The sequence below is a fragment of the Bufo gargarizans genome, chromosome 6, assembly GCF_014858855.1.
Source record: "Bufo gargarizans isolate SCDJY-AF-19 chromosome 6, ASM1485885v1, whole genome shotgun sequence".
Lineage (NCBI taxonomy): Eukaryota > Metazoa > Chordata > Amphibia > Anura > Bufonidae > Bufo > Bufo gargarizans.
The window spans coordinates 110,659,895-110,685,090 of NC_058085.1; the positions used below are offsets into that span (position 1 = coordinate 110,659,895).

The 25,196-nt window shown below is 46.4% G+C and overlaps 1 protein-coding gene across 1 annotated transcript in view; it reads left to right on the forward strand.

Annotated features, from left to right (window-relative positions):
• The first annotated feature begins 549 nt into the window (after nucleotides 1-549).
• ZNF385C (zinc finger protein 385C) overlaps nucleotides 550-25,196 on the forward strand; it is a 317,803-nt gene continuing 293,156 nt past the window's right edge. The window contains exon 1 of the mRNA XM_044298247.1: nucleotides 550-614. The gene's annotated coding sequence lies outside the window, so the exon portion shown is untranslated. The remainder of the gene's footprint in view (nucleotides 615-25,196) is intronic.

A 25,196-nucleotide genomic window follows, 5' to 3' on the forward strand; every position in this document is an offset into this window, starting at 1 on the left:
TAATGGAAGCCATGCAAATGTGAACATAGCCATAGCCTTCATGTACATCTGCGCTGGAAGCTCCATTGCATGCCGTTAAAATGACGCCATGCTGGAAACCAGACGGACACCATTATGGTCACTGAGGTCCGTCATCTCCTGTTCCTATGATGGAACTACATTCCTGCTGTATCTGCCTCAGGAAAAGCTGGGTAGACACCCACATGGCTGCCATTGAACTTAACACATTTGTTATCCAGCTTTCTAGATTCCCCCCGCCCCCATTTTAATACTGAAAGCAAATGTGTCCTTCAGAAGTCCAGGAAAGCTGGGTGACACCCTGTGGGAGCTGTTCCATTAGTTAGGCGGCAGGAGGGGCACTGCCCTGGCACGGCTTGTTAGGCTGAGGAGATGCTGAACATGAATGGGAAGGTAACGTGAGCCTGGCTGGAGCCGGCGTGTCCCAGGTAGCGGACAGAGCAGCGCCCCCTAGCGGCCTCCTCCCTCCGGTCCAGCCCCCTGTCCAGATGTGCTGCACCGGCCGTGTGTGTGCGGAGGGTGCGGGGCGGGCTGTGTCTCCCGCATTCACCAGGTGGACCGCAGAGCTGAGGAGGACGGCGGGCTGGAGGCAGCAGGTGAGTGCCACACCGGTCCTGTCCCCGGACAGAGCAGACATTTTATTACATCCATTACACACGGGGATGAAGGCAGTCATCATATGTAATACACATTACACAGCCCACTCAGCAGGGGCGGCGGGTATCTAAGCAGGTATCTAAGCATGCATAAGTGTATAGATGGAGGCAAGTCAGCCTTACAGTATATGTCTCGTGTTATAGACAGTCAGTATGTGTATAGAGAGATTCAGATCAATGAGTGCAGTCTCTATATCCTTCATGTCATACTTAGGGTTATGCACTAAGGACCAGGGTGCAGGTATCTAAGAGCAGAGTGTATCTAAGTTCTATGCACTAAGGACCAGGGTGCAGGTATCTAAGGCTACAGTGTATCTAAGTTCTATGCACTAAGGACCAGGGTGCAGGTATCTAAGGGTAAAGTGTATCTAAGTTCTATGCAGTAAGGACCAGGGTGCAGGTATCTATGGGTAAAGTGTATCTAAGTTCTATACACTAATGGCCAGGTTGCAGGTATCTAAGGCTAGAGTGTATCTAAGTTCCATGCACTAAGGACCAAGATGCAGATATCTATGGGTAAAGTGTATCTAAGTTCTATACACTAAGGGCCAGGTTGCAGGTATCTAAGGCTAGAGTGTATCTACGTTCCATGCACTAAGGACCAGGGTGCAGGTATCTAAGGGTAGAGTGTATCTAAGTTCCATGCACTAAGACCAGGGTGCAGGTATCTAAGGGCAGAGTGTATCTAAGTTCTATACACTAAGGACCAAGGTGCAGGTATCTAAGGGAAGAGTGTATCTAAGTTGTTCTATACACTAAGGACCAGGGTGCAGGTATCTAAGGGCAGAGTGTATCTAAGTTCTATGCACTAAGGACCAAGGTGCAGGTATCTAAGGGTAAAGTGTATCTAAGTTTCATGCACTAAGGACCAGGATGCATGTATCTAATGACAGAGTGTATCTAAGGCTACTTTCACACTAGCGTTGTTTAAATCCGGCGTTCAATTACGACACTGGAACTGCCCGCCGGATCCGGAAAAACGTGTGAAAACTGATTATATTTGACTCCTGATCAGGCTTTCGATCACAATGGAAAAAACGGATCCGCCATTTATGGACTTTAACTTTTTTTCCTATTTTTCGGGTTTAACATGCAAAAGCCGGATCCGTTTTGACTGAACACACGGCGCCGGATCCGGCGTTAATGCAAGTCAATGGGAAAAAGGCCGGATCCGGCGTTCAGTCAAAGTGTTCAGGATTTTTGGCCGGAGGTAAAAATACTGCATGCTACGGTTTTCTGAAAAGCCTGATCAGTCAAAAAGACTGAACTGAAGACATCCTGATGCATCCTGAGGGACGGACTCTCCATTCAGAATGCATTAGGATAAAATTGATCAGTTCTTTTCCAGATTTGAGCCCCTAGGACGGAACTCAGCGCCGGAAAAGAAAAACGCTAGTGTGAAAGTACCCTAAGTTCCTATAAGGGTACTTTCACACTTGCGTTTTTCTGTTCTGTCACAGGGGCTCAATACCGGAAAAGAACTGATCAGTTTTATCCCCATGCATTCTGAATGGAGAGCAATCCGTTCAGGATGCATCAGGATGTCTTCAGTTCAGTCGTTTTGACTGATCAGGCAAAAGATAAAACCGCAGCATGCTACGGTTTTATCTCCGGCGAAAAAAACTGAAGACTTGCCTGAATGCTGGATCCTGCATTTTTTCCCATAGGAATGTATTAGTGCCGGATCCGTCCTTCCGCTCTGCGGATGCGCAGACTGAAAAAAAGGTGAAAAAAATAAATGCTGGATCCGTTTTGCCGGGTGACACCAGAAAGACGGATTCGGCATTTCAATGCATTTTTTCGACTGATCAGGCATTTTTAAGACTGATAAGGATCCTGATCAGTCTTACTAATGCCATCGGTTAGCATACGTTTTGCCTGATCCGGCAGGCAGTTCCGGCGACAGAACTGCTTGCCGGATCTCTCTGCCGCAAGTGTGAAAGTAGCCTTAGTCATTATCAGTGCATGAATGAATGGACTCTATATGATTTGTTATACACCTATTATATCTTAAACTGGATGTATCTAAGCATGTATCTAAGCACCTACAGTGTTAGCAGGTTGTCAGGTCATCATTTTGCCTGATCTGGCAGGCAGTTCCGGCGACAGAACTGCTTGCCGGATCTCTCTGCCGCAAGTGTGAAAGTACCCTTAGTCATTATCAGTGCATCAATGAATGGATTCTATATGATTTGTTATACACCTATTATATCTTAAACTGGATGTATCTAAGCATGTATCTAAGCACCTACAGTGTTAGCAGGTTGTCAGGTCATCATCAAGCATGTCATTAATGAAGTCATGACATTACTCATTACTGCTGGTGGGTATATGGCATAGCAGGATGCAGGTATCTAAGCAGGTATCTAAACACCTAGATTTCTAGCAGATTATCAGGTCAGTGAATGGATGCAGTATTACATGGTTTATACTGTACCTGTTATACCAGTTCAGTAGGTAAGTTGTGACATGTACTGAGGACAAGTGTGTGTATCTAAGCATGAATCTAAGCGCTTACATTTATAACATATGATCCAATGAATGGAGTCACTGTATGCTTCATGTTATGCAGGTCTATTGCGTTATGTCATACAGTGTATTGTGTGTGTATCTAAGCACATATATTTCTAGCATATTGTCAGGTCCTAAATAAAATTCATATGCTTCATTCACATGTTATATCCCGTTAGGTTGGCGAGTATGTTAGCAAGTAGCATGTATCTAAGTACGTATCTAAGCAGCTCTGTTTATAGCATATTGTAGCGTTTTTAAAAGAACGGCATTGTTATATGCTTCTTGTGATACATATTTATATCCTATATAGGAGGTCAGACACGGAATAGCAGTAATGTATGCTTCTAAGCAGGTATCTAAGCCCCACTGTTTGCTATAGTCAGTAAATGAATGGAGTCACTATATGCTTCATGTTAAATGGAGTCACTATATGCTGCATGCTATATACATCATATCCTATATGGTAGGTCAGAGGTAACATATGCAAAAGTATTGTATGTATCTAAGCAGGTATCTAAGACCACATATTTGTAACTTATTGATAAATAAGTAAATGAATGGCGTCACTATATACTTCAAGTTTTATACATTATACCCTATATTGTAGGTAAGAGGTAACATATGCAAAAGTGTATGTATCTAATCAGGTATCTAAGCCCACATATTTGTAACTTGTTGATAAATCAGTAAATTAATGGAGTCTCTATATACTTTAGACTACATACAGTGTGTATATATATATATATATATATATATATATATATTCTATCCCATATAGTAGATCAGAGGTAACATATATAAAATACCATTGATGTATGTATCTAAGCAGGTATCTAAGCACCAGTATTTGTAACAAATTGATAAATCAGTAAATGAATGAAGTCTATATATGCCTCATGTTGTATACACTATATCCTGCATAGTCAGTCAGACGTTACATAAACAGAAGTGTTGATGTATGTATCTAATCAGGTATCTAAGCCCAAGTATTTGTAAACTTATTGATAAATCAGTAAGTGAATGGAGTCTATAAGCTTCAGGTTATATACATTATATCCTATATAGTAGGTTCGACGTAAAATATACAAAATAGTGTTGATGTGTGTATCTAAAAGCAGGTATCTAAGCACCAGTATTTGTAACTTATTGATAAGTCAATAAATGAATGGTCAAAGCCTCATTTATCAAAACTGGCCTTGTGGCCACGTCAACCAATCACAGTGCAGCTTTCATTTTTCCACAGCAGTTTAAGACATAGAAGCTGAGCTTTGAATGGTTGCTATTGACAACCAGGTTTCCTGTCAGTTTTGATTACCAGGGCCCAATGATTCATGTGCCTTATAACTCAGAAACATGGCACATTTTCTGGGCACTAACTATGGGGCGATCATGCACACCATATATATTTAGATTCTATGTGACGGCAGTCTTTGTACCGTGCTGTAGGAAATTATGTTGGGCGTTCAGACAGATGTCATTTTTAAATATGGCGTCATTGCTTATACCTTATTCTGCAGTATAAATCAGTGACTTGTGTTTCCTATCAAATAAAATCATTTAAAAGGGTTTTTCCAGGATTTTACTACTGGCGACCTATCCTCAGGATAGGTCATAAGTGTCTGATGGGTGGGGGTCTGACACCCCGGATCCCTGCCGATCAGCTGTTTGAAAAGGACGCCGCGGCACCCTCAGGAGCACCGGTGCCTTGTCAAACAGATGATCGGCGGGGGTCCCCAGTGTCAGACCCCCACCGATCAGATACCGATGACCTGTCATCAGTATGAAATTTGTGGAAAACCCCTTTATTGTGGCACAAATGGATCAAGATGGTGTATGACAAGTAGTACCAATACATTTGGCGTGGTACACTAGACCCGTGACCGTGATAGTTGTGCACTAGTACTTGGCGCCACCATTATCATTTAGCCATGCCTTTCATAGCTCCATTTTCTTCCAAACCAGCTGGCCGTATCATCCAACAGGATTAAAAATGGCGCACGTCCTTCATAAATATGGCAGCGCCCCTTTCCATTTTGTGTGTAGGGATAAGTGCACGTGGCCACAGTTCAGACCCAGGAGCCGTGTGTGTTATAGGAAACTCCTGGACGGAGGGGATTTTCTTAACTACAACAAGTTCTTTTTTGACGTTCATTCATGAATTAGCCTTTGTCACTTCAAAAGGGAGTGTGCTCGGCACAGGGAGGGCGCCGCCACCCGTGCTGGAAGCTCATGTTTTCTTATGGCCCCTCAAGACCAAACATTTATGACTCCCAAGTCGAAGCCCTCACCACTAGTGCAGTCATTAGGTCATATTTTACACCCGTACAAAATATGTTCCCTTAATGCAGGCGATCCATTACACACTTGGACAAATGACAGCTGCCGGCTCTTTCTTCTGAATAGAATGAATCAGCCTCCATTTAGACCAGCAGTCGTAGTACAGCCCGCTCTCTGTCCGAAGTCTCCGCATCCTGCCAGTCAAAAATAAGACCCTTTGACTGGTGATAGTTTGGTGCCAGCGTCATAAAGAATCACCTTTCAGTCATGGGCTGGTATTTCTTGCACTGCAGACTAATACTGGACAGGTGTACCAGGGGTGAGATGCATCGCCTGTGCCCGAGGCTGGCAGGCTGAGAGATTTCTACTTACCGGAAGGAATCACTTCCCAGTAGAGGTGCTCTAGCTCCATAAATCGCAGAACTCACACGTGCCTCTGTGGTTGCACTTGGAAAGTAGAGTTTTTTGTTAAATTTTAGATTATTAATAATCAGTTACAAATTCATTTTACATATTATTGAGTTGAACGTAGTGTATGTGATATGTGTCTTACAGGTTCCATATTAAAGGGGTTGCCCTCTTTCAGGAGGCACAAGGGGATCTGACTGCTTCAGATCTCCCGGCTGGGATTTGTTTACCTGGCTGCAGCAGTGATGTCACGTCGACATCACGTGATGGCTGCAGCCAGGGGCATAGCTAAAGGCTCATGGGCCCTGATGCAAGAGTTCAGCTTGGGCCCCCTTCTCTCTGCTTTGTGGCCGGGGGCAGGAAAGCACATAGCCTTCATGCTGCCTGACATGCTGCCTGAGGCAAAAAGCTAAATGGCAACCCCCCTACGCGATGCCAAATCCTTGACCTAACCCCTTCCCTCCAGAGGTGTAACTTGACCAGCATTTCTATAATACCAGTGTCTTCTTATGCAGCACAAGGGGTCTTTGGGCCCCCTCAGGCTCCTGGGCCCGGTAGCGACTGCTACCACTGCACCCCTAATTGCTACACTCCTGGCTGCAGCCAATCACCGAACCCCTTGGTGCACCACTGAGGCCAATGATTGGCTGCAGCGGTCAGATGTTGTCGACTTGACATCACTGCTGCAGCTGGGTAAACAGGTTTTGGTCAGGAGTGGCGATGCAGGATCTGCCAGGTAAGTAAAGATCACTTCTTTATTCCAGGCAGATCCCCTGTGTAAACTGGACAACTCCTTTAAAAGGGACTGTCCCTATTTCCTCACATAAAGGGGCTGCAGCTCCCAAACGCCTTCATAGATGATTGCAGATTTTCATTACTGGAAATGTCCTCCAGTGCATCATTCATTCAATCCTTGCTGTAAGGTAAAGCATGTCCCGACTTACTATGAGAAGTATGAGCTTCTAATGAGGCAGGAAATTGGTTTCGGACTACCTCCTATTTCATAAAGGATCACAGGAATATTTCAGTGTAAAGCATGAGGGATGGACAAAGCAGATGCTGAAGCTTCTAATGAGGCATAAAGTTTATTTCAGCATTCAGTCATAAATATTTTATTTGTATGACTATGCCGGTATTTGAGAGCTTGTTTTTTGGAGGATGAGTTGTAGATTTTAAATCTTAGCATATATTAATTTGTTAAATAGTGGAAAGCATAAATAAACTAACTTTAAAAGCACCAGGGTAGAGTCACACATCACTTTAAGTGATCCGGCCGGCTGTTTACCAGATCTAGCCTAGCCATTCACCACCAGACCCTATTGACTATAGAGTCAATGTATATCCAGCCCTAGAAATGAATATGTGAATTGCCAGCAGTTTGAAGTAAAGGTCCAACTTGGTGTTACCAGTTAAGGGTTGTGTCCCTGTACAGTACTGCCAGTGTCAGACTGTGCCCGAACCCCCCTGCCCAATTCAAAACAACCAGTTGGACCTTTACTGCAGACTGCCGACTATACATTCATAAACTTCTAGAAGGAATACTAGAGGAATGACACAGCATATAGTTATATAAAAAAGATGCTGTAGAATTTGTAGGACATGGGGAATTCAAGTAGTTACATGTCAGGAGAAGTGACAGGTCCTCTATAACTGAAAATGGAACAAATCCTAAAGAAATTAACCCTGTGTTCACTACAGGATTTCTGCAAAACTGTTTGCTTCATAAAATCTTGCAGTCTGACACACACTTTGGCCAAGGTTATCTCCTGCTTACTTTTAGCATTGGTTTCTAAGTTAAAAGTTTTTTTATTTTTTTTAATCTTTGGGGAACTTTTGGGCAAGACCCCCCCCCCCCCCTAATGTGCCCGGTCCTGTAGAGGGAAGCATACTTACCTGCTCTCCGCCACTGGTTTCTGGCTCTTTTGTTTTCTTGCCACCACGGCAGCACTCTAGTTCCTGTGTGTGAGCACCCAGTTTGACAGCCTCTGAAGCCAATCACTGGCTGCAGCATTGACACGTCCACCTTATGTCACATGATCCATTGGCATGATGCAAAGAGGCCGTGTCACTGCTACAGCCAGAGATTGGCTGGAGCGGCTGCCAAACTAGAGGTTGACATACAGGAACCAGAGCGCTGCAGCCGGGGAGCGAAGGAGCCAGAACCCAGGGTTGGGGTGTAGGTAAGTATGCTTCCCTCAGAGCTGCTCTGTCTATGTGGGGGCCGGGGGAACCTGCCTGAAAGGCCCATGAAAATGGATAACGTCTTTAAATGTTCCTTTAAGCAAACCTAGTCAATGCTTGCATTGCAAAGTATTTGGAGGGAGTTTGCAGTGAAGACTTTACATCATTATTCATTGTGTAAAATACCACAAAGTTGTAAAGAAAAGGAAGAAACTACGACAAGGAAATGGAGGAGGGTATATGCATAAAAGATGATAAAAAAGCCATTGCAGAGGTTGAGAAGAGACACAATGGAAGACAGATGTCCCACTACAGCGCCCCAGTAAGTGTTTCTGGCCTTTTCTCTTAAGGAGATAAAATGAGGCAGGAGTTATTCCGACAGCTGATTTTTCACTAGAAACTTTTTCTCTTTCAATCAGTCTGAACAATAACCACATGTTTTATTCATGTTTTTACATTTTTAATGCTCTTACTAATAAAATGGAAATCAGTAACAAAAGCGCCATATATAACCGTTTCTGAGAGATTGCAAGTAATCTTTCTTGTAGCATTCATTGTATTTGGAATATTAAAAACTTCAAAATAGGAACATTTCTTTGTTCTTATTCGTGAGCGTAAAAAGTCTAGCGGGATTTTATTCTTTTAAAATATTGGTCAGAATGGATTTAAAAATATAGAAGAAGCTTTAGTCACCTCACCAGTCACCTGCCAGTGCCGTTTTGACGCTTACCAGGTCCCCTTTATTCTCTGCTTCCTGGGCCCAATTCAACACACAGAAAATGGCAGGAGATGCCCATTCAGACAATCACTGCCCGCAATGGTGATCCGTCCAAATGTTACTGATGATTTTAATGGTGAGAACCATGTACCAGCTGTCCAGTGGTAATACATGGTGCCCTCTCCATGCATCTATAAAACTTGACTAATAGATTGAGAACTAGAAAAAAATATAACACTATAGGCATGCTCTTGAGTATTTTTCTGTTTATCCTTTAGTTACCTCAAGTAACCTTATGTGACACTGGTGTCCCCTGGTTGCCAGCATCTCCCGTCTCCCAGTGCGCACGGTTGCCAGAATGCTCATCTGCTGGTCTGTGTCCACCAGAGTCTCTCTACTCCTTGTCACTGGGCATGCCACCAGAGTAGCACTTTTCAATCCACTCGATGCTGCTCTGTGGTTCATGTACTGACTATGATTTTAGCTGTCCCCTTCGTACTACACACTGTGTGTTTGACCTGCCTGGGCCATCTGTCACTGAAGAGAGACCACTTCAAGATGTAGCATCCTGGTGGTTCCCCTGCAGCATAGTCCAGATCCCTGTATAGGGGTTGAAGAGTGAAGACCAGGAAGGGAAGGGGGGCACTTAGATAAATCCCTTAGAAGTAGCCCCAAGCAAAATTTTTGTTGTTCATGATTTACCTGCGAAAGTTAGCATCTAAATATGTCTAGTTTCAAAGTTCAGGTTTTTATGCAGTTTCTAAAGCCAAATCCATGAACAGTACATAAATGGCGGACATATATAAAGGAGAGACTGAGTCTTCTCTTTTTTTATTCCACCTGAACATAAAAGCACGGCGTTAAATCGACAAATCGTTGATTGTCCTTTGACTTTATCTGTGACTGTGACCTGTTGGGTGGCACATCTGACTTTGAAAGTATTGTTAATGACTGCACCCACCAATGACAAAAAAATTCAAAAGGTTAGATTAATTTTTTACTGATGTCTGAGCTGACAATTTCAGGACTGTCCTAACAGTCTGTCCTATGACTGTGAACAAACACTCATTTTGGTTGTGTGTACCCATACCAGTACCCTGGAGAATTTTCCATGCAGATTTAGGTGCATATTCCACACAGAAATCCGCAGGAAAAAGTCCCATTGATCCTGCCTCCTTTTCCTTGCGGATTGCAAAACCTCCACAAGAAAGGACATGTCCTTTCTAGGTACAGTGTCTGTGTGGAAACTGCAGCCCCTGAGTGGGGCTAATTTATGGTTGTATCCACTGTGCTCAAACTAAAGATCTGCAGCAGAAATCTGCAATTTTTCAGTGGATTCTACAGTCATATTTTTCGAAGATCTATTTCTGCCGTGTGAACATACCCTAATGTTATTGGTACAAGTGCAGGAAGCCAGAGACTGATCTCAGAGAGACAAGATGGTTTGTACGAGCAGCGATTCAAACTGACCTCCAGACACCAGTGGAGCTGCACATGTATGCTGTGCTGCAGTGTGCTTTTAATATGGCTTTATTTTACAGGTTCTGTGAATTTACACTGTTCATTTTATATTTGCTATAATGGGCACGGTGGGCTGGCAGTGGTCTCTCGTCATGTGTGTGGATGCGGGAGTATTGTGCTGCAGGAGCTTATTGAATAGATGGAGCTGGAGTGTATAGGAGGCGCACCAGTAGTGTATCAGGTGCAAGAGCATTGTATATGAGACTGACAGAACCCAGTGGACCTTTTGAAAATGAGTGGAGCCCGGAGAATCCTAGGTAGTGGTTGCAGAGTGCTTCCAGTATCTTGACCTTACCATAGTCCTGCTGTTTCTTGGGCTCACCAGGGAGAGTTCTCCAAGACTAGAGGAGAAGGCCCTGTGTATCTTGCAAGTGGTTGCGGACCATTTCCATTGTTTCCCTATACTGAGGCAGATGGAAGCCTTGCTGCCCCAGTCTGAGAGGATAACCAAGCAAGATAGTACCAGGCCATGGAGGCCCTGCATGGACATAGTACATGAGCAGCTCTGTGACTGTAACAAAGACTGTACTTCCAAGTTCTATGCCTGTTTGAGACTGGGTTTCACTACCTGAAACCATCAAGCATAGTGCTGTAACTACCAAGCTCTGTGTCCAATTGTGACTGTAACTGGAAAGCGCTGTGCCATTGGTTGTAACTATTACGCTTGTTTTCCAAAATGGACTAATGTCTTGTTAGTTTGAACTCTGCTTTGTTTCCTGCGCCATCCTCCACTGGGGAACGGTTATGGTCAAGAGCCACACATGAAAACTACCCGTTACAGGATGACAATTGTTGCTTTAACTTTTCACTGTGGATCTGTTATTTCCATCTTTCTCCACAAACATTGTGGATCTTGTTTTAGTAACTACTGTTGCTTGTTAGCAGAAGCCTCAGCAGCGGGTAGGTAGTAGCCATGTAGACCCCATACTCCAGAGATACTCAGTAGTAATTCTTAGCTCTGGAGGAAGATACATTTGGATAGGGAAATACCTAAGAGGTCTGTTGCCGTGAATATATATATCGGACTGATGTTATTCCAGTATATTGAGTAAAGTCCTATGGAAGGATGAATGCTTGTTGTGTTGGTGAGCAAACATAATTGACATCTTAATGGAAAGATCCAGGCATTAAGTAAGGAATAGTCAGCAATGGAAAATATATATTCTGTAAATCAGGAGTGATGTCTCTGGATCGGTGAGACTTAATGTTAGATCCGTAATAACTAAGTGGTCTGAAGACATGCATTTGACGTCAACCAGTGGTATTCAGTAAATGCACTTCAGTAATGACTGCAGACTTCTATGTTGTATATGCCATTCTTATTCATTTTGATACAAATTAGCACTAAAAGCAACAACTAAAGTTAAAGGGATAGTCTCATCTGAGGACATATTGCTAGGATCATATACCATAACTAGAGATGAGCGAATTTTGGGAAAATTCGATTCAGTTGCTTTGCCGAATTTTACAAAAAGATTTGCTTTGTGATGAATCACTTCATCACAAAGTACATTTTTTGGTAAGTAGCAGATGCAATGACAGGGAGCTGCGATAGCGCCACTCCTCATTAGTGTACCCCTAATATATGATTGCGGCATCTGAGAGTAATAATACAGTTTAAAATTAGCAGAAGAAATTAAATCATCCTTACTGGCTCCATTTGCTCGCGATGGACCGGCCACCGTCATCCTGCTTGAAGATCTTGCGCGAAGTCTCACGTGGCCTGAGTTGATGGCTGGCCAGCATGGTGACATCACACGTCACCTCCCACGGGATTTCGGCCTTGATTTTCAATCTAGATGGCGGCGCCCGGCCCCTCGCGAGCAAATGGAGGAGGCATGATATTTTGTTTTTTACACTATTTCAGGTTAAATCAATTCGCTAAAACACAAAATGCAATCGCACTCTGCAACCAGCACTCTGCCCTGCCTTAATGCTGGATGTTGAATAAGGCATTGGTGTACATTTTGGCCAAAGTGTAATAAGCCACTCACCGCGTCAAGGTCGCCTTAATGAGTGGTCCCTAACACTAGTTCCTACCTTTTATGGGCCATGACAGCCACACAAAGTCCAGGGAGTGCAGGTATTACGCTTTGGCCAAAATGTACAAGGCTGTAAAAGTGGAGAGGAACATCATGGATGAGTCAAGAAACCATGGTCTCTTCTGCACCTTCAGTATGTACATATAGAGATACAAAAGTGCTGTAAGGGGATATTATATTGTCATAAGTATCATAAAATGTATTAAGATATCCACAGACCGAGAGCTAAAGAGTCTAGTACTAGCCACTGATGACCTCACGTTTTACATGGCATGTGTACTATCAACAAGAAAAGATCTAAGAGCCCCTGTGATGTAACCTGAATTGTTTCATAGCCATGTGCTTGGAAACTCAGATCTACACTTTATCCCTTAGTTTCAGTGATTAGCACTAATAGCTGTGTGATATCTGCCAGCATTATAGTTGAAGGCATCTCCCTGACACACAAACATCCCTCGCTACTTTTCCTGTGAAGGAATGCAAAGTTTTTCAGCTATGACAACTGCATGGCCATGCCAGCGCAAGAAGGCCAAAGCTAGTGAGTCCTGGGTACAGGCCTAAATTGAAATAGCAATCTGGAATATTAAAGCCTGGACATTTATCAAAGAGCATGATTGTTGGCCTGGACATACCGGAGAATGTTTTGAGCGTTCTACAAACCAGAAGTTGTGTACAGACGTACACAGGCCACAGTGTGAGGAGCTTCTGCGTCTAGCCAAATCTTTGAAGTGATGATTTCTCAGAAGTGATGGAGAAAGTGGCTTTTTAATCCAATTCACTTGTACTAAGGTGAAAGTGTCAAGGCTCAACTTGGTCGTTGCCCACACAACTCTGCTTACGACATTTTGTGCGAAAATGTCAACATCTTGAAATAACCCTCCTCATAGAAGTTAGGAACCATTTCTACCTAGACACAATTTCTAAGCATTTCAATTTAAAGAGTATCAGACTTGGCAGATGTACCCATGCAGACATTATTATTATTGCCTACAATGACCATATACATCTATGAATAATTTGGCAAAATAACCTAACTCTTATTTCACAACCAAAAGGGGAACTATTGCAAGCTTCTTCTGCAGTGCCTCAGAGGGCCACTGCAAAGGGTTAACATTTGCTAATTGGGTTAAAGTATTTTCCCTGCTTTACTGTTATTCCAAGAGCTGGCAATGGCAGCACAGCTTAGCTTAATGCGCCCTACTCAGAAGAAGGAAGGCTGGACCTGCCACCTCTAAGGGAGGAGCTGTATGCTACCTATGCAGTGTGAGGCCCACGTCAAAGAGTCTCCTTCCTTGCATGCTGGGGAGAAGTCCACATCCTCTGAGAGAGAAAGAAGTAGAGAATATACAGACTGCTGAGGGCCAATTTAAAGGATTGGTGCAAAGGGCAGACAGTAAGTGCAATCGTTTGTTTATGGCAACAGGTCTTACTGCTAGTGAGAATGGTATATTGCTTTGGTTTCCACCATGCTTTTACAATGGATTGGAAAAAGTGCACTCCTCTGTGGGAACTGTATTACATATTGTGAATAATTGCCCTGCTTTACACCTCCAAACCTCACAACTTCAAGGGCACCCTATCTAAAATCAGGCAGGGACCCCGATACCAGGGTGTGCCCCAAGTGAAGAAAGGTTGTGCCCTCCATTCACTCATGCATGGCCCCAAGGAGTGCTGGAGTGAGGACCAGCACTGCGAACCACAACTATTCCTTGTGCCACCACTACCACTCCTATTCTCCTCACAGCTCTCCCCTGCAGACTGCTGCACATCAAGGATGTAAAAACTCCATAGGATGATGACACTAATTCCAGTTCTGTATATAGCTAAGTTCAATACGTTTTTTGGATCTTAGGATGGCCTCCATGGGTTATCTGTGTTGTGAATTTAACATTGGAGTTCCATCCTTGTAAAAGTGGATTGTGTAAATGTGTTAAATGTCAGCGGTGTCTAGTGATCGTCAGCTCCTGCGTGTATGTTTTAATGCATGATTATAAATGTCCCACCACTTCTGAACACCAGATATGTAAAGAGCGATTAGAGGGTCTATCGTTTAAAAATAAACCCTTAGAGGTGGTCTCCCACTCAGGATTCCCCTTTATGGGCCATTGTGTAGACGGGCCATGTAAGGTTTGTTCTGCACCGAGAGATCTAACCTATTGTCATGGTCTTACCTTCTTGCTGTTCTCCTTCGTTTGACATGTGCTGGCGGCCATCTTGGTTTCTGGGTTTCTTGTAGCCTCCCACCCGGCGGCTTCTCCTTCCCACTGGGAGGAGCTGGATGCCTAGCTCATATATATAGGAGGTCTGTGGCTTCAGTTCCTTGCTTGGTCCCTCTGTGTTCACATGCTTCTAAGTCTGCTGCTGCTTCTGGTTCCTGATCCTGGCTTCGTCTGACTACCCTGCTGGTTCCTGATCCAGGCTTCGTCTGACTACCCTGCTGGTTCCTAATCCAGGCTTCGTCTGATTACCCTCCTGGTTCCTGACCTCTGGCTTCGCAAGACCCTGCTTCGGTTTAGCCATCCGTTTGGACTTTGCCTTACAGCTTGATTTTCAATAAAGCCTTCTTATTTTCACTTATCTCTTGTTGTACGTCTGGTTCATGGTTCCTTGACATTAGGACCAAGCCATGAATTCTGACGGTACAGGGCCATCCTCGCTACCTACGCTGGTTGCCAGACTTGATCAGCAGGATCACCTGTTGGGTCGGTTCGCTGTGGCGTTGCAAACCCTGCTTGAACGCACGGCTCATTTAGCTTCCGTTGCCGATGGGTCGGTTGTCGCTCCTGGGCCCGCTCCTACTGCCGCTCCGGTTGTTGCGCCAGAGTCTACCCCGACACCTGTTGCTGCGCCTGCGGTGTTTCGGGGTATGACCGGTTCTGCCCCCCTTCCACAGCGCTTTGGGGGAGAGCCAACTCAGTGCCGAGGTTTCCTTAACCAGGTGGGAATTTATTTCCAGTTGCTGCCACATGCCTTTCCTACTGAGAGATCAAAGGTGGGCTTCTTGATCTCGCTGCTCTCGGACAAGGCCTTGGCCTGGGCCAGCCCTTTATGGGAGAACAACAATCCGGTGGTTGCCGAGTTTTCCGGTTTTGTTGCTTCTCTTCGGAAGGTATTCGATGTGCCGGCTCGTGCTGCCTCTGCTGCGAAGCTCCTTATGTCCATCAGACAGGGTTCATGATCCGTAGCTGAATACGCCATTGAGTTTCGTACCCTGGCAGCAGAGGTGGGCTGGAATAATGAGGCTCTGGTCGCTGCTTTCTCTCATGGTCTCTCGGATGCCTTGAAGGATGAGGTTGCAGCTAAGGACCTACCAGTGGAGCTCGAGTCTCTTATTTCTTTCCTGATTTTGATTGACACCAGACTCAGGGAGAGACCTTCCTTTAAGGAGAGCCTGCGGAGGTCTTCTAACAGATTGGCGCCTACGTTTGCTGTCCCACCTCCCTCTCCTCCCACGCCTCCTGGGGATGACTTGTCTGGGGGTGAACCCATGCAGCTGGGGTTTGCTCGCCTGTCCGAGGGGGAGAGGGCACTCCGGAGACGCGAGGGCCGATGCATGTACTGTGGTCTCGGTGGGCATTTTCGGTTGGCATGCCCGAACCGTCCGGGAAACGCTCGCACCTGAGATCCTGTCGGGGGCAGATCTTGGGTGGAGTCTCCTCGTCCCCGGTTTCCCGTGTTGACAAACCACTGATTACTGTTGTCCTCTCCTGGGTCGGGGGCTCGGTGACGACTCAGGCGTTGGTGGACTCTGGTGCTGGTGGTTTGTTCATTGATAGTGTGTTCGCTGCCGCCTATTCCATTCCTCTGCAGCCTCGAGGTTCCCCACTGGCTCTTGAGGCGATAGACGGCAGACCCCTTCTGCCACCACACGTGACTCATGAGACCCTTCCAGTGGGGATGGCCATTGGTGCTGTTCACAGAGAGTCGGTCTGTCTCCAGGTTATTTCGTCTCCACACTACTCGGTGGTCTTGGGGTACCCCTGGCTCCAGAAGCATAATCCGACTTTCGATTGGAGGTCGGCCGAGATCCTCTCGTGGTCACCGCAGTGTGGGGCTAGTTGCATCCATGGGCCTGTCAAGTTGCTGTGTACTTCCTCGGACTCTCTGTTGCCTCCTGAAGACGAGGAGTACCGGGATGTATTCGATAAGGTGCGTGCGGTTGCCCTACCTCCGCACCGCCCATACGATTGTGCCATAGAGTTACAATCTGGTGCCGTTCCTCCTCGTGGCAAAGTCTATCCACTGTCGGTAGCAGAGAATGAGGCCATGGAGGAGTACGTGAGGGAGGCGCTTTCACGCGGACACATTCGCAAATCCTCGTCCCCGGCAGGGGCTGGATTTTTCTTTGTGAAAAAGAAGGGCGGTGAGTTGAGGCCTTGCATCGATTACAGGGGTCTCAATCGCATCACGATCAAGAACGCTTACCCGATACCCTTGATTTCCGAGCTGTTCGATCGCCTCAAAGGGGCCACGGTCTTTACCAAACTCGACCTGAGGGCGGCATATAACCTGGTAAGGATCAAGGCGGGCGATGAGTGGAAGACCGCGTTTAACACCAGGACCGGTCATTATGAATCCTTGGTTATGCCCTTTGGGTTGTGCAATGCGCCCGCAGTCTTCCAGGAATTCATCAACGATGTTTTCCGTGACCTGTTGCAGCAGTGTGTGGTGGTCTATTTGGATGACATCTTGGTATATTCTGAATCCATGGAGGCCCACATTCTGGATGTCAGACGAGTGTTGCAACGGTTACGAGAGAACAAGCTGTTCGGTAAGCTTGAGAAATGCGAATTTCACCGATCCCAGGTAACCTTCTTAGGTTACATCATTTCCGCTGAGGGGTTCTCCATGGATCCTGAGAAGGTTTCGGCTGTCTTACAGTGGCCCCAGCCCAGTGGTCTTCGTGCCCTGCAGCGCTTTTTGGGCTTCGCCAATTATTATCGGAAGTTCATCAGGGACTTTTCCATGCTAGCCAAGCCTCTCACGGATCTGACCAGGAAGGGCAGTAATCCCCAGGTCTGGCCGCTCGAGGCCATCCGAGCTTTTGAGGCTCTAAAGTCCGCCTTTGTGTCGGCTCCGATTCTGTCGCATCCCAACCCTGGGTTGCCTTTTGTCCTCGAGGTGGACGCGTCTGAGACGGGAGTAGGCGCCCTTCTGTCTCAGCGTAGATCACCAGAGGGTCCTCTGCTTCCTTGTGGGTTTTACTCCCGGAAACTGTCTTCCGCGGAGTGCAACTATCAGATTGGTGACAGGGAGTTATTGGCCATCGTGCAGGCCCTTAAAGAATGGAGGCACTTGCTCGAGGGCTCGGTGGTTCCGGTTCTCATCCTGACGGACCACAAGAATCTGACCTACCTCTCTGAGGCCAAGAGATTGACACCACGTCAGGCCAGATGGGCTCTGTTCTTGTCACGTTTTAATTACGTGGTCTCCTACCTACCCGTTCCAAGAACATCAGAGCGGATGCCTTATCACGGCAGTACTCCGAGCTGTCCGGGGAGGAGTCGATTCCGACTTCGGTCATACCTCCGAATCAGATCCTGGCCGCCATTCGCACCAGCCTGACCTCTCCCCTGGGTGAGCAGATTTTGGCGGCTCAATCTGGTGCTCCCTCTGGGAGACCCAACAGCAGATGTTTTGTGCCTGAGGAGTTGCGCACTCGGTTGTTGCGAACCTACCATAACTCCAAGGCCGCTGGGCATCCTGGAAAGAATCAGCTGTCCTGGGCTGTTTCACGTCTGTTCTGGTGGCCTTCTCTACGTTCCGACATCGCCGCATATGTAGCGGCATGCTCCGTTTGTGCCCAGAGTAAGTCCCCTCGGCACCGTCCGTTGGGCCTTTTGCAACCCATAGCCACCGGGGAGCATCTATGGTCACACCTGGGGATGGATTTCATTGTGGACCTCCCTGCATCCCGAGGCCATACGGTCATTCTCATGATTGTGGATCGGTTTTCCAAAATGTGCCACTGTGTTCCTCTCAAGAAGTTACCCTCTGCACAAGAGTTGGCCACGATTTTTGCCAGGGAGGTCTTCCGGTTGCACGGTTTGCCCAAGGAGATTGTGTCGGATCGGGGGAGTCAGTTTGTGTCCAGGTTCTGGCGCTCCTTTTGCTCCCAGTTGGGGATTCATCTCTCTTTCTCCTTGGCCTACCACCCTCAGTCCAATGGGGCCGCAGAACGATCCAATCAGGCCTTGGAGCAATTCCTTCGTTGCTATGTCTCCGATCACCAAGACAATTGGGTTGACCTCCTGCCTTGGGCTGAGTTTGCCAGGAACACGGCGGTGAACTCTTCCTCTGGGACGTCTCCCTTCATGGCCAATTATGGGTTCCAACCTGCCGTGTTACCGGAGGTATTCTCTCCCCAGGATATTCCGGCTGTGGAGGATCACCTTTCCGTCCTACGTGCTTCTTGGGTACAGATCCAGAGGTCCCTTGAGGTCTCTGCGCAGCGCCAGAGACTCCAGGCTGATCGCAGACGAGCGCCCGCTCCTTCCTACCAGGTCGGAGACCGCGTATGGTTGTCCACCCGCAACCTCAACCTTCGAGTGCCCACTCCCAAGCTAGCGCCTCCCTTTGTTGGTCCCTTCCGAGTGCTTCGCAGGGTAAACCCGGTAGCCTAGGCCCTTGCGCTTCCTCCTGGCATGCGGATCTCCAACGTGTTTCATGTCTCCCTGTTGAAGCCACTGGTGTGTAATCGTTTCACTTCCTCGGTTCCTCGGCCTCGTCCGGTCCAAGTGGGCAATCGTGAGGAGTATGAGGTGAGCAATATCCTGGACTCACGCCTGGTCCGCGGTCGGGTGCAGTTTTTGGTCCATTGGCGTGGTTATGGTCCAGAGGAGCGTTCATGGGTTCCCTCCGCAGATGTCCATGCTCCTGCCTTGCTCCGAGCCTTCCACGCACGCTTCCCTCAGAAACCGTTCTTTACTCCGCGGAGGAGGGGCCCTTGAGGGGGAGGTACTGTCATGGTCTTACCTTCTTGCTGTTCTCCTTTGTTTGACATGTGCTGGCGGCCATCTTGGTTTCTGGGTTTCTTGTAGCCTCCCACCCGGCGGCTTCTCCTTCCCACTGGGAGGAGCTGGATGCCTAGCTCATATATATAGGAGGTCTGTGGCTTCAGTTCCTTGCTTGGTCCCCCTGTGTTCACATGCTTCTAAGTCTGCTGCTGCTTCTGGTTCCTGATCCTGGCTTCGTCTGACTACCCTGCTGGTTCCTGATCCAGGCTTCGTCTGACTACCCTGCTGGTTCCTAATCCAGGCTTCGTCTGATTACCCTCCTGGTTCCTGACCTCTGGCTTCGCAAGACCCTGCTTCGGTTTAGCCATCCGTTTGGACTTTGCCTTACAGCTTGATTTTCAATAAAGCCTTCTTATTTCCACTTATCTCTTGTTGTACGTCTGGTTCATGGTTCCTTGACACCTATCCATGATCTTAGGGGCAACCCCTGACTAATTTTACAAATATTATGCTTTAAAAAAGTTTTCTACTACTTTACTATTGATGGCCTATCCTCAGGATAAGCCATCAGTATCTGATTTGCGGGGGTCTAAAACAGCCCACACCTCCCACCCTTTAGCTGTTTTTAGAGTAGCTCCGGTGCCAGCTACACAGCTCCATCCATTGTGTAGTTGAAGGAGCTGGTAATTGCAATGCTGCTCCTACTGAACTGGATGAAGATAGGCCATTCATAGTGATGGAGTGGATAACCCCTTTAAAGGGAGCCTGTGACCGGGAAATTCATTGTTACACCAGACACAAGGCCTTGTAGGGCTAGCTCAGCTCAATGTAATATTATCCTTTACTTAGCAATCCGTTGCTTCATTCTGGAGAAAAAGTACTTGTAATCTATATGTAAATGAGCAGTTAAGTGCACCGAGGGCAGGCCCAAGCCACTCAGTGCACCCTTGCTCCTCCTGCTTCCTCTGCCAGCCCCTCTCTTATTTTTTATGGAGGTTTCTGCATAGTGATCTCTCCTCTTATTATTCATCCTTGTCATTTATGTCATGATATGCTCATATGCAGTTGCACAAGTTTCTCCTCTCCATAGGCAGTGCCTCATTAAAACATATTGTCTGCAAATGTACTGTTACTGTGTTGTACACTCAGCCTTAGGGCTCGTTCACACGACCATGATGGGTTTTTTTGCGGTCCGCAAAACATGGATGGCGCCTGTGTGCCTTCCGCAATTTGCGGAACAGAATAGGAGGCCTATTATAGAAATGCCTATTCTTGTCCGTAAAATAGACAAGAACAGGACAGGACTCATAATTTTTGCGGGGCCACGTAACGGAGCAATGGATGCGGACAGCACACAGAGTGCTATCCGCATCTTTTGCGGACCCATTGAAATGAATGATTCCGTATATGGACCGTATGCGGAACGCAGAAAACAGCCCGTATACGGAACGTAAAATACGTTCGTGTGAACGAGCCCTTAGACTGACATTACAGATACAAAACAGAGGAGGGCCCTGCATTTTTAACACCTCAACATCCGTTAGTGAATTAATGGCAACCTAACAGAAAATAGAAGACTTATTGCGCAAGGTTTTATGTTATGGAGACCTTTGGCTGCGCCAAGCTAAAATAAATCCTTACATTTATTTATTCTCCAAATATACTATCAATAACTGTACTTTACCCAAGTCCATCTTTATGATGTTGTAGAAGAATTTGGTGTTAGATCCCTGGGGTAATATACAGACAGAACCATTGTGTGCTTTCATAATACCATTCAGCTAGAAAAATAAAATGTGTATTTGACGTGGGCCTTCAGTTTAGGACTATTAAAGGGTTTTTAGACATTTTAAACTGATGACCTAATCTTAGGGTGAGTCATCAGTATCTGATAGGTAGGGGTCTGACAGCCATGACCCAGGGTCGTACTGGCCCACCAGTGTACCAGAGGATCTTCCAGTGGGCCCAGTTTTTGAAGCCATAATGAGTCTGAAAGGTCCAAGAGAAAGATTGCACTTGGGAATGACTTTGAAGCCACTGGCCACTAGGGTCTATGTCTTTGGTTCTGAATCAATTTGACTTTGTCGATGATATGGGGGTTGGGTCCCGAGAATAATTTCCTCTGGTGGGCCCAAGGAACTCCAGTCTGATACTGCCAGGACCCCCGCTGATCAGCTATTTGAGAAGGCACCGGCACCTACTCTAGGCCAGTGACATCACATTCATCGATTATATGGCCTAGAAGCTGCTCAGTCCCATTGAATGGAGCTGAAGTAGTATACCAAGCATAGCTGCTATATAATGTATGGATCTGTGCTTGGCCACAGTGCTCACAGAAGAGCCAGTGCCTTTTCACACAGCTACATGGTAAGCTTAGCCAGAAAACCATGGCACAAGTTAGCAAGCAGTGCAGCCATTGAACTGAATTCTGCAGTATTGCAATTTTTTGTGATTCTGAGGTCGTACTGCAACCCCACAGTTCAATGTCTGCACTCCTACACAGCCATCTTTGGCCAAGCAACCAGTGTCTCAGCCAAGATTGCCGCGTGGCCCCAGCCCTAAATCGGACCACACCCACATTCTAGTGTAAAAACAGGAAATATTGAGGATGTTGGAAAAAGCCATTCTTTTAGTACATCTGGATAGTTAACTTGCCTAAAATGTGATGCATAAAATTTTGGTGCAAACAGCAGTGGAGCACTTTAGCATAGCACATCAGCAATTGTTGTGTAATTAAAGGCGAACATGCCTGTTCACCCCAGACTTCAAAATCCTTCACCTCACATGTCTCTTCACCCTAGTAGTTAATTCAGATAGGTGATGTAAAACTCGTCCATGTTCTGTCAGCTAGAAACTGCCAGTTTTACTTCCATATTGAATCAGCACTTGTTCTGCTAGTCTGTTTGTGACATACGGATGGCATCAGTTCTCATCAGTTTTTTACTGAAAGATGCACGCTCAATGTCTTATCACCCATAAGTGTAAAATGGACAGGAGAGAGAGAGTGTCTATGTGCTGTCAGTTTTTTTCATGGATTCATTGCCTTAAATGGGCAAGTCTAGTGTGAAAATTGGACCAAAATAGTATGTGCTGCGGTTATCTCCGAATGGATTGATGGTTAGTGAAGAAGATGGGACATGGGAATTGGCCCCTTGACTTCGAAGTGTCAGCATTCAGTCCATGCGTTGTCTGTTTTAAACACGGACAGCACATAGATGTGAAAATCATTCATCTAAGGCTACTTTCACACCTGCGTTAGGTGCGGATCCGTCTGGTATCTGCACAGACGGATCCGCACCTATAAATGCAAACGCTGGTATCTGTTCAGTACGGATCCGTCTGCATAACCAAGTCCAAAAAATAACCAAGTCATCTAAAATATCCTGACTTACATTGAAAGTCAATGGGGGACGGATCCGTTTACAATTGCACCAATATTGTGTCAATGTAAACGGATCCGTCCCCATTGACTTACATTGTAAGTCAGGACGGATCCGTTTGGCTCTGCACCGCCAGACGGACACCAAAACGCTGCAAGCAGCGTTTTGGTGTCCGCCTCCAGAGTGGAATGGAGGCTGAACGGAGCCAAACTGATGCATTCTGAACTGATCCTTATCTATTCCGAATGCATTGGGGCTAAACTGATCCGTTTGGGGCTGCTTGTGAGAGCCTTGAAACGGATTTCACAGGCGGACCCTGAAACGGCAGTGTGAAAGTAGCCTTAAAGAGCCTTTACTGCATGTGTATCTTCTGTGTAGTAATGAGCGAAGAAGAGTCTATACATACAGCATCATGCAAACACATTTTACATTACGCACGTGCACATGGATGGTTCATGGGCATACATGGGCGTAGCAGCCATAGCACTTGTGCTTATATATATATGTATAATTTTTGCTACTTATGCTGCTGCTCTAATTTTTTTTACACTAGTTGTTAGAGGCCTTATTTATTTTTCTGTGGGTCCCTATGAATTATAGTTATACCCCTGCCTACAGGCACCCATTTCTAAATGCTAAATTAGTTGAACGTGATAAAATGTGGAAGTACAGAGAAAGAAATCGGTGAAATACTGCAGCCAGGCACCACATGGGCGGGGGGGTCTACTGATCATATCAGCTAAGGTCCTACTGGGGAGGAAGTAAATATGCAATAGACAAGACCAGTGAAAACCATAGGTACAAAGTTCTTAAAAATAAGTAACTTACTGACAAGGCAAACAATAAAAAGGGAAGTAAGGCACATATTTCAGGTAGCATTAGTGCCTAATTAGTCAGAGCTGGCGTTTACCTGAACAGATCAGTGAAGTGAAGAAAGTTCATATATTGGCTTGTAAGCCTACAGATTCAAAATGTGACCAATTGCTGTAAGGTCATTCAGTTTGGATAGGGCAGGTCCGTATAGTTCAGCAACCATTGATGTCCACAGGTAGTGGCATTCTGCAGGGGTGGACTGGCCATAAACCTTACAGAGAAATTTCACAGTTGGCCGATACCCAGGGGGCCACCTGGGCCCTCCTCACGGCCGGCCAGTGGAAGTTTTTGGAGATGTATGTTGTGTTCCTCACAGTATTTTGTGATGGACTGTGGTATTTGGCTCTGTTGGGGTGGTATAATGTGTTGCAATATGGTATTGCTGGCCCCACTTACTTGTGTTGGCCCCACCTTCCATCAGTTTGGACCCGACTACAAAACAAGGCCACTTTTAGTTTTTTTTTTTAGGGCCACTTTAAGTTCCCAATCCACCCCTCGGCATTCTGTAATCAATTTTAAGTGTATATCAATGCTTGCAATATTCAGTGAGAAAGATGTGGGAAGTGTACAACCTATAAGTCATAGTCAATTGGCGGTGGTCATGATTATAGTGTAAGGGCCCTTTCACACTTGCGTTGTCCGGATCCGGCGTGTACTCCACTTGCCGGAATTACACGCCGGATCCGGAAAAACGCCAGTGAGCTGAAAGCATTTGAAGACGGAGCCGTCTTCAAAATGCGTTCAGTGTTACTATGGTAGCCGGGACGCTATTAAAGTCCTGGTTGCCATAGTAGGAGCGGGGAGCCGGGGAGCGGTATACTTACCGTCCATGCAGCTCCCGGGGCGCTCCAGAATGACGTCAGAGCGCCCCGTGTGCATGGATGACGTGTTCCATGTGATCACGTGATCCATGCGCTTGGGGCGCCCTGACGTCACTCTGGAGCTCCCCGGGAGCCGCACGGACGGTAAGTATGCTGCTCCCCCGCTCCCCACTACACTTTACCATGGCTGCCAGGACTTAAGCGTGCCGGCAGCCATGGTAACCACTCTAAAAAAGCTAAACGTCGGATCCGGCAATGCGCCGAAACAACGTTTAGCTTAAGGCCGGATCCGGATCAATGCCTTTCAATGGGCATTAATTCCGGATCCGGCCTTGCGGCAAGTCTTCAGGATTTTTGGCCGGAGCAAAAAGCTCAGCATGCTGCGGTATTTTCTCCGGTCAAAAAACGTTCCGTTCCGGAACTGAAGACATCCTGATGCATCCTGAACGGATTTCTCTCCATTCAGAATGCATTAGGATAATCCTGATCAGGATTCTTCCGGCATAGAGCCCCGACGACGGAACTCTATGCCGGATCCGGACAACGCAAGTGTGAAAGGGCCCTTAGAGATCAGTGGAGACTGACAGTCTAGTAAATTGAAAATAATGCCCCTTGTTCGAGAACTAAGCACAGAGTGTGCTTGTAGAAGATTATGAGTATTAGGCCTCTTGCACAAAACTCCTCTTACCTCTCTTGCACTATGGCTCCTCTCCGTCTCTGGCAGCAGTCACGCCCCCATGTCTTCTCCAGCCCATGCTGCACTGTCACCTGACTGAGTGCAGCGTCAGGTCATAGTGCGCGCACTACGTCCTGACGCTGTACGGGGTCAGG